This window comes from Pongo pygmaeus, chromosome 12 (genome assembly GCF_028885625.2).
Source record: "Pongo pygmaeus isolate AG05252 chromosome 12, NHGRI_mPonPyg2-v2.0_pri, whole genome shotgun sequence".
NCBI classification, from domain to species: domain Eukaryota; kingdom Metazoa; phylum Chordata; class Mammalia; order Primates; family Hominidae; genus Pongo; species Pongo pygmaeus.
The window spans coordinates 122,949,617-122,960,132 of NC_072385.2; the positions used below are offsets into that span (position 1 = coordinate 122,949,617).

Below are 10,516 nucleotides of genomic sequence, written 5' to 3' on the forward strand. Positions count from 1 at the left end.
AACTCCTGACCTCAAGTGATCTGCCCTCCTCGGCCTCCCAAAGTGCTGGGATTACATGTGTGAGCCACCACGCCCGGCCTCTCTTTTCAATTCTCTTGATTTCTTAGGTGTTTTTGCGTTTGACCTGTGCCGAGGCTCTCACGTTCTTTCACTTTCCCTGGTTAGAAATTTTCTAGTTCTGAAAGCGTAAACCTAACTAAAGTGACCCAAAGGTTTCTACCCTCCCTCTCTTATCTGAAGATTGGAAATCCTATGATGTGAGGAATCTGGTCGTAGAATTCATAAATCAAAGTTGAAGTAACTTCGGCAGACCAGTCAGATGAGCTGGTGAAGACCCAGGACTGATCTGATTTAAAAAAAATCAGGCCCCCATGTGGAATGAATAGGGTTCAGGTGAAACCTCCAGACCAGAAAAGGGGAGAGGGAGGGTCCTAACTCCCAGGCCGTGTGCTAAACACGGTACAGATCCACAGCCACCAAAAATATCAGGCATTGTATTGTGGCCCGAGTAGGATTGGGGATGGCTGCCTCCAACTAGTTTAGTAACCTATGGAGCTCAATAGTTGTTCATTTCACAATCGGGTGCCTGCCTCCCTTGGGCCTCCCTGCTGCGCCTGGCCATGTGGAAACCCCTGTAGCTCCCTGGCTGTGCAGGAGCAGCCACAGTGTGCCCCTCCCAGGACCACCGTCCCCCTCACTGTCTCTGAGGCACCTGCATGGACCAGGTCTGGATTGAGTCTCATTTCTCTGGATTCCCACGGCAGCCGGTGGCTGCCTCTCCCACACCTGTCACTCCGTGTCATGGAAAGCTGTGTGTCTTCCTTCCCACCGAGTCTGAGCCACTCGAGGTCAGGGCCATGACCGTGAGCTGCACGTCCTCGGCGCCCAGTGTGAACCATGTACAGTAGAGGCCGACTGACGTCTTGGAGGCAGAAGTGAGTACGTAACTGATAATTGCTTAAAGTCGGCCGGGCCAAGGTTTACAGGCTGGGAGCATCACCAGATGCAGGTGGGGCACAGTGGGGAGGGGGGAGGTTCCCAAGGCCGCTCATCAATGGAGTCTGAAGGCAGCTGTCCAGGGGTAGCCTCTGAAACATTCTGGAACAAGCTTGTCCTGTCACAATGTGGCTGTGAGGGGACCCTCACCCGGAGGCCTTGGGTGATGTGTTTGTTAGTTTCACAGCCACACATCAGCATGGGCCTGTGTCCCCCAGGCCACATGTCGGCATGGGCCATGTCCCCCAACCCATGCGTCAGCATGGGCCATGTCCCCCAGGCCACGCATCAGCATGAGCCATGTCCCCCAACCCCCACGTCAGCATGGGCCATGTCCCCCAACCCACACGTGAGCATGGGCCATGTCCCCACATAGGTGAGTCCCTGATGCAGGTTGGGTCCCCGGGGAAGCTCACTCAGAGACAGAAGTGTGTTTATTGGTGGTGGGGCACTGCTCTTGGGTTTAAGGTCTGTGAAGGGGGAGAAGGAAGGCCAGTGGGGTAGAGGGAGTAGTTGGGCAGTGATGCCCTAATCGCTGGTCCCCGGGGAAGCTCTGGAGCTGGCACACCCCTTCAGGGTCATCCCGAGTGGAGCCTGGGGCCAGGCCTTTATCCACAGTGTGGGCCACCACTGGGTGCAGGTGCCCAGGAGGGGGCGTGTTATGGGTTGAATTGTGTCCCTCCAAAAAGATATGTTCAAGTCCCAAGCCCGGCTACCTGTGAATGTGACAAATCCATTGTAGAAACCAGCATTCAGATCTCATCTCTGCACAACCGAAATCAGCATTCAGATCTCATCACTGCACAACCTAAACCAGCATTCACTCATCTCTGCACAACCTAAACCAGCATTCACTCATCTCTGCACAACCGAAACCAGCATTCAGATCTCAGCTCCGCACAACTGTGATCACTATCGAGAGCAGTGACTGTTACATAGGTTTAGAGACACGTTGTGGGGGTTATATGACCACGTATTACTGTGCAAAAAGACGTCACTCAAGCCCATTAGTGCAGAGGTTCCTTTAACTGTGGAGGATTAAATCAAGGAATCAGAGATTGTTTACACCAGAAGGGACTTTGAGGTGTTCACTTAATTGGAAAGCAGATCACTGTGGGCCCTGCATGGGTGTTGGTATCCACTGAAACTCCAAATCCCATCCAGGGGAGGCTGACACAGGCACCAGGTGTAAGGCCCCACCCCAGCTGGGCTCCCCTCCGCGGGCAAGCCTGCGGCCTGGCCAGGAAGCCCAGCATGGTGTGAATGCTGAGGGGGGTGCCCCAAGCTCCCCCTCCAAGACAGAGGCACAGTCATCGCCTCCCAGGATTCACCTGGAGGGGGCTGCCTGGCGTGAGCTCATGCCCTCTCGTGCCACCTGCTTTAGTGGCTGATTGCTATGCCAGGTAACGGCAGGGCCACCTGCCTGATTCAGGCTGCTGTGCAGCCGCCCAGCCTCAGAGCTGCCTGTGAGCCTGGCTGAGGCCTTTGCTGCTCATTCCTGCTGCCCTCACCCTTGGCGGGGGCTGGTCTCCAGAGCATCCCCATAATCCACTTGCACCCGGATCTCTGTCTCTGAGTGTGCTCCAAACCCAGTCCCAGCGTGTGGATAGTCACAGATCTCTGTCTCCGAGTGTGCTCCAAACCTGGCCCCAGTGTGTGGACAGTGGTGTCCTTCTGCACATGCTGGGGTAATTGATGGTTGTATCTGCTCCGAGACGGTAGAGTGGGCTAGCTCCCAGCCCCAACAAATGGCCCTCTGTGCCCTCCACACACACTCAGCACAGGCTCAGCAGCCTGGGGAAGAAGGAAGCCGCTCTGCTCTGTGCTCTGGGTGCCCGGCCCTGTGAACAGCACGGAGTGTCCCCACGGCTCACTGCGCCTCCTCCTTCTGGCCCACGTCCATGCCAGCATGCTGTTCACAGACACGGCCCAGGCCTCTGTCCCTACAGCTTTATTATTTTTTAAATGTTATCAGTTATTTCACTAGGTTCTTCTTAAATTTAGAACACCGATTTGTGAGGATAAATTCCATTCCTCAGAGCAAACACAGATCTCAGGTAGCCCTGGAGCTAAGGAATAGCTTTGATTTTTGGTAAAATCTGTGAGTCCACAGCTTTCTGATCAATCTTGCGCTGCCCCGTAATCTCGTATTTCTCTTTTTCTGTGTCGAAGATCTCACCTTCCTGGTGTCTGGGCTTCCGCAGCTGCTGCTTCTTGAAGCAAGCATCAGTGAGATGTTTTGGGATTTTTACATTGCTGATGTCAGTTTTGGTTGAGGTGGCAATGACCAATGTCTTGTGTGTTCTCCGTAGAGGAACTCGATTGAGGACCAGAGGTCCACTCCTAAGTAACAAGCCACTAGACAGCTGCTTCAAGAAAACCACCCTCTTACCTCTGTAGCATCCAGTGAAGATGATTAGAATGGCTTCGGGGGTAATGCTGGCTCACAGTTTTCTCATGTGCTGACTGAAGGTTTTTTTGCCGTGGCTCAACAGCTTTCGAGGCGCATCTCCAGTAGGATAATATCTAGGCATTTTGTTAACCACCCAGGACCACCGTTCTTGTAACCACCAACTGGTTTTGTAACAGTTGCAAGAACCTTCTCCCTCTTTTTCTTTTCAACCTTGGACTTCACAGCTGAGTACTTCCTCTTCCACGTAGCCTTTCTGGAATACATGGCAGGTTGGGAATACCTGCCAACTCCTCTGACAAGGACGGGATTGAGGCTGCAATGGGGCTTCCCCTTCTTGAGTTTTTCAGTCTTGAGGTGATCCCTTTTCACCTTGCCACCAGCATCAGCCTTCTTTGCTTCAGGCTTCTTCTCTTTAGTATCCGGCTTCTCGACTTTTTCACCTGCCGTCTTGCAAGATGGGAAAGAGCTTTTCTACAGCTTTGCTTCCAAGGCAGGAGCTGAGCTTTCTTCTCTGCAAAGGGCCTTATAGAGAATGTTCTCTGGTCTTCTTTTCTTCCTTCTGCAAACTCTTCTCCAAGGGGCCAGAGGCTGGAGATGATGGGACTGTCTTTTAATCTAGGGAGGGGTTATCATTAGCCCGTGGTGCTAATTACATGAATTGTTAAAGCCCACATGAGCACGCTGCACCCAAGGTGCAAAGAGAATGAATGCAGCCCCTTTGTTTCTACTGGCTGGCATTGTCTCTTGGGGATGCCACAGTCTCTTGACAGACACGTGGTCAGCACTGCAGACCCCCCTTCTTCCCCTCAGCTCCTGATTCTCTCTGAGTGGGGGTGGTGCATGCGGTGGGGGAAGGAGAGCCCCTGGTCTCTAGGCAGGTGGCTGTTCTGCCCTTGGGTGGGCCCTAGCTGCTGGAGGCTTAGGTCTGTCTTGTCCTGCCCCTGGGCAGCCTGGTGGGCTGTTGCAGAAGCCTGTGGCTGCTGTCATCTATGGTCTGGGGAGCTCAGCCATCCACCCTGGCTGATGATGTCCTGGCTGCTCTGGAGGTGCCCTCAGGTCTGGTTGGAACTTCCATTTGATTCTTGGCTCAAACAGCCCCATTGACTGATTGCACCCTTGGCTTCAGAGTCACTTTACCCCCATGAAAATGACTTTCTCTGACAGGTCCCCATGCCTCAGCTAATAGCTACCTAGGGGTTCCTGCCATAACAATGGAGCTAGGCAGACCCTGAGTGTCACCTTGGGCTCTTTTCGAGTCTCCGTATTTACCCAGCTGCCCTGGCCTGGGTGGAAGTTGGGAGTCCCAGAGCCATTGGGGTGGGGCCCGCAGGCAGGCCAGGTGTTCTTGGAGTCCCCATGGGAGTCGGGTCGAGGCAGGGCCCTGCTTTGACCTCTCCCCACGCTGCGTTATGACCCTCCTGGCTTGGAGAGTGTGGGCTCAGGGGGAGAGGGGACACCAAGGGTTGCTGCCTGTGCCACCTGCCTCTACCCCACTCTTCCTCAGCACCACCTGGCAGGAAGGCTCCGACGTCCTGTTTCCCCCAGGTGGCTGAGATTTTCTCCATTCCACATCTTTCTCCTTCCAGGAGCAGGATCTTCCCCAACCCTGCCTCGAGGCCCAGATGGCAGTCAGGGATCAGGTTTAGGGAACCATTAACACCCAGTGTGACGATTTCAGATCCTGCTCCCATGACCTCCACATCCCCTAGACTGGAAGCTTCCTGAGGACAGGGTCCTGCTGTCCTGTTACTGTACCCCCAGCACAGGCCGGCACCAAATGAAAACACAGACTTACACATTCTCCTAGAAAACTCCAGATAGCCCAGTAAGGCCTCTCTGGACCTCATCGGAGATGTGGGAAGCACTCTTTGAGAAACACTGCTCCAGACTTTCCTGTGAGTCACCGAATGATACTGATTTCACCTGATGCTGTTATTTAGATGACTGCAATACACTAGACGATTTGGTTGTAAAACTTGGCACTCTCGAATAGAGGTCAAGTTCAAGAATCAATCCAGAAATGCTCTTCACAGTGTGCAGTGTCACTGGTTGTAGCACATTGAAATCATGACCAATAGAAGGCAGCCTTTGGGAGAACCCTGTGTGTGTCTGAAGTTAATGAAGAGGAAAGCAAATGGCTGACCGGCTGTTCTGCTCTGGTTTCCATGCCCACCTGTATTTCTAGAGGGTAGGGTTGTCAGGCCCAGGGCCTGCGGGCCTTGAGGTCACTCTGTTCCTTAATGCAGGGGCTGCTGTCCCCACAGGGCAGCAGCAAACAAGGAGAAACAGAGCCACCCCCACTGCCACCATGTGCTTTACACGCATCACCTCACTAAATTTTCCCAACCAGCTATGGGCAATAAATGTTATTGCGTCCCATTGAACAGGTAGGCAAACTGAGGCTCTGGGAAATTTAGTGATTTTCTTTAATCATGCAGCCATACAGTTTAGAGGATGTGGAGGTTATGGGAGCAGGAGCTGAAATCATCACACTGGGTGTTAATTGTTCCTTAAAGCCTGATCCCTGACTGCCATCTGGACCTGGAGGCAGGGTTAGGGAAGATCCTGCTCCTGGAAGGAGGAAGATGTGGAATGGAGAAAATCTCAGCTACCAGGAAGAGAAATGGGAGGACGGAGGCTTCCCGCCAGGCAGGTGGTGAGGAAGAGTGGGGTAGAGCCAGGTGGCACAGGCAGCAGCCCTTGATGTGCCAAGGTTGGAGCATGAACTGGTTCTTGCAAGAAGAGGTCCTTTGAGGACCCTGTGGCCCCAGGACTTTCTGCAGAAGTGGGTGCTCTTCCCCAGGAAAGGAGAGGTGCATGATTTTGAGCAGCACTGGGCTTTTCCAGCACCAAGAGAATTTCTCGAGTTTCAGACGAGAGCCTTTCCGGATTCTTCTTTGAAGCCCTACTGGGGAGAAGTGTGCCACTGAGCTGATGGGGGGATGCGATGTGGGGGACGGAACGTCAGCTGCCATGTCAGTGCCAGGGGCACTGGGCTGGCAAGAGAGCCACCATTTCTGCCCAAGCAGTAGCCAGGGGACAATGGAGATTGTGACAAAGAAACAAGGACAGTTTGGTGTGACAGTGACAGTGGGCTCTCTGTGTGCCATGACATAGCAGGAAAGGCCAGGCCAGACCGACTGTGGATGTCTGATGGCTTTGAGTGAACTCAACAACCATTGACTGGGTGAAGAATGGGAAGGGCACCAGCTGAAGCCTGAGGGCCATCATCTGTTGAGCACCTACTGCCACCGTGTGCTCTGCATGCGTCACCTCACTTAATTTTCCAATCAGCCATGGGCAGTAAATGTTATTGTATCCTATTTGACAAGTAGGCAAACTGAGGCTCCGGGAGATGTAGTAATTTTCTTTAGCTCATGCAGGCATGCAGGCATGCCTTACACAAGGGGTGCAGGATTTGAATTCTGTGCTTCTGTAACAGGGATATTATCCCTGTGAGGCCACCTAATAAGAGGCATGCTGTCAGAAAAGAAAATTCTCACCAGGCTACTGGCCGCTTTTCTTTCTTTCTTTTTCTTTTCTTTCTTTTTTTTAAAAAAAAAAACAAAACAAAGCAAAAAAAAAAAAAAAACAGTCTCTGGCTGGGCACAGTGGCTCATACCTATAGTCACAACACTTTGGGAGGCCAAGGCAGGTGGATCACTTGAGGTCAGGAGTTCAAGACCAGCCTGGCCAACATGGCGAGATCCTGTCTCTACTAAAAATACAAAAATTAATCGAGTGTGATGGTGTGCACCTGTAATCCCAGCTACTCGGGAGGCTGAGGCACGAGAATCACTTGGACCTGGGAGGCAGAGGCTGCAATGAGCCAAGATTGTGCCACTGCACTCCAGCCCAGGGAACAGAAAGAAACCAGGTCTCAGAAAAAACAAACAAACAAACAAACAAAAAAAGGAAAATTCAGAAGTGGGACTGAGTGATTTTCATCAATTACTTTGTTTATTGACACACTTTATTTGACATATATTTATTGAGCACTGTTATTTGCTAAATTAGGAAGACAGATAAAGGCTCACGTAAGAGGAGTTGGCCAGGTTTGCAATGGCTTCTCTGGGGTCACCAGCCAGTTAGGGCAGCATGAGGACCAGAACTGGGGGCTCCCAGCGCCTGCCCTTCAGAGTTTTCAGGAGGCCACGTGCTTCCATGGAAGAGACTGCTTCCTTTTCTGATGGGATTGAGACTAAAGGTTGCATTCCCTGCGTCCTGGTCACGAACATTAAATGTAACACAATGACATAATTATAGAAGTGGATAACACCCCAAGCCTCCTTAACCACCTGCTCTAATCATCGACAGCCCAGAACACATTGTAATAATTTGTCACCCATTTTTAAGGTACAATACACTAACTCTTAATAAAGCGAGAGATGAGCAAATAAACATGCATGCCAGTCTGAATGCTATAATTAGAACTACCATTTGGTTAAAGAAAAATGGAGACGTTTTAATTCCAGGCCTCTGCTTGAATTCTGCTTGAATGTGAAGTTGCTGCTAGGGAACAAGCCACGTGTGTGAACACATCAAGTTCTGAGGACACGGTGGCATCTTGAGAAGATATTTGTTTGTGAGGCTGGGGTGAGCTCTGTACATTACTAGATTCTTAAGTTCTGTGTTTATTTCCCAAGGCCAATCTAACATGATAATTAGTATTTTTCAGATATTCCTGACAGTTACTCAGGATGATGATTTCACATAAAATTTCTAACTCTATTGATATAACAGGTTGGCATCATTCTTTGGCACCAATGGGTTGAGTGATGATAGGATGAACACAAATTATTCATTCATTTAATAAATAATTAGGACATACATGTCTGTTATTTCCAGGGAAGCCAGGAAGTGTGTTTTCCTCGCTGTCTTCACAAAAACACCTCAGCCTTCTCTTCTGACCACTGAGTTAACATTTACCAGAGTGACTCCTTTAGGCCCCGTCAGTCCAAGTGCTCAGCAAAACTGACCAGAGCAATCCAGAAACAGAAACCTACTCTCTCTGCAGTGTCATTAGTCAGCTGGATTTTAGACTTCATTCCTTCTTGGTTACTGAATTAGAGAAATTTCAAACTCCTGAGCTACAGGGAGGATGGGCACTCTCTTCCTATGCCCATCAGAGGGAGGGAGTGGAATGATTTCAGGTAATCAGGTGAGTGTACTTTGAAAATCTCCAAGAATTCAACCCATGCAGAATAAGAACCTTCCTGGAGAAGAGACCACACCCCCAGTGGGCCTCCGCCAAGGCACTCAGTTCCCTGGCATCGGTGAGTGCTCGGTGGAATGGTGGCCACCTCCAGCACTGGCCACAAGCCAGGCACTGTGCTAAGCTCGGAGGCCTCCAGCACCACCGACGAGGAGGGTCCGTGCTCTGAAACCTCCAGGTGATGCAGCCACCAGCATCACCTGGAGGACCCCTTAAAATGCAGATTGCAGGGTGCCCCCAGACAGGGATGCCAAACTTAACAAATAAACATTCAGGACATCCGATTAAATTTGAATTTCAGATAACGAATTATCATTTAATATAAGCATGCCCCAAATATTGCGTGGATAATATTAATCATCTGTCTGAAATTCAAATTTAGCGGGATGACCTGTAGTTTGTCTGGCAGCTCTACCCCCCGGGATTCTGAAATGGCAGGTCTGTGCTGGGGCTTGAGGATTTGTATTTCCAGTAAGTTCTTGGGTGATGTTGATGCTGCTGGCCAAGGCCACACTTTGAGAACCACCGAGGAAGGTAATGTTATGATCCCCACTTTATGGTGAGTCAGATGGGGCACAAACAGGCTAAGCAACGTGTCCAAGCTCACAGCTCTGGCTGGGACCCGGGGAGCCTGGCTCCCAGGTCTGCTTGTTAGCCACGGTGCCACCCCACCCCAACGAGAGGTGCTTCTCAGAAGTGGTGCAGCACCCCCCACCCACCCCCACCCCCAGGCTGTCTCCTCACATGCTTACTCCCAATGTTTTCTGGGGGTAAAACCAAAATGGTTATTATTTTTTTTTGAGATGGAGTCTTGCTCTGTCACCCAGGCTGGAGTGCAATGGCGTGATCATGGCTCACTGAAACCTCCGCTTCCTGGGTTCAAGCGATTCTCCTACCTCAGCCCCCTGTGTAGCTGGGACCAAGGGCATGTGCCACCACGCCCAGCTAATTTTTGTATTTTTAGTAGAGGCAGGCTTTCACTATGTTGGCCAGTCTGGTCTTGAATTCCTGACCTCAGGTGATCCACCCACCTCGGCCTCCCAAAGTGCTGGGATTACAGATGTGAGCCACCCTGCCTGGCCGAAATGCTTATTTTTAAAATGCAAGTTGAGGCTGAGTGCAGTGGCTCGTACCTGTAATCCCAGCACTTTGGGAAGCCGAGGTGGGTGGATCACTTGAGGTGGATCAGGAGTTCAAGACCATGCTGGCCAACATGGCGAAACCTCGTCTCTACTAAGAATACAGAAATTAGCTGGATGTGGTGGCCCACGCCTGTAATCCTAGCTACTCAGGAGGCTGAGGCATGAGAATTGCTTGAACCCAGGAGGCAGAGGTTGCAGTGAGCTGAGATCACGCCACTGCACTCCAGCCTGGTGGAGAGAGTGAGACTCTGTCTCAAAAAAAGAAAAATAAAAAAGTAAATGCAAGCTGAATTATGCTTCTCCTTCACTCAAAAGTGGACAATGACATCCATGTTCATCAGTAAAGCCTGCATCCTGAGTGTGACCCACAGGGCCCTCGCTGATGTGGCCCTGACACCCCCTCTGGCCTTATTTCCCACCGCCTCCCCCATTCACGCTTCTCCAGGCACACTGGCCTTCGTGCTGCCTTTGAACATTCCAGGCAGACTTCTGCCATAGGGCCTTTGCACCTGCTGTTCCTCTGCCTGGAATGCTCTTTTTCAACAAGCCCCCATGGCTCCTTCACTGCATTCAGGTCTCTGCCACAATGTCACCTCTTGAGAGTCTTTCCTAGTGATCCAGCTGAGACGGCAGCTTCCTTCATCACTTTCTAGCCCCTCATCCTGCTTTTTATTCCTTTGCAGCACTTATCACCAATCAGCTGATATTCTGCATGTATATACTTGCATGTATACCTGTTTATCTGTCCTA

At 51.1% G+C, this 10,516-nt stretch overlaps 1 pseudogene; it reads right to left on the minus strand.

Moving 5' to 3' along the window:
• Positions 1 to 2,996: 2,996 nt before the first annotated feature.
• Positions 2,997 to 6,384, minus strand: LOC129030039 (large ribosomal subunit protein eL6-like; annotated as a pseudogene).
• Positions 6,385 to 10,516: the final 4,132 nt, after the last annotated feature.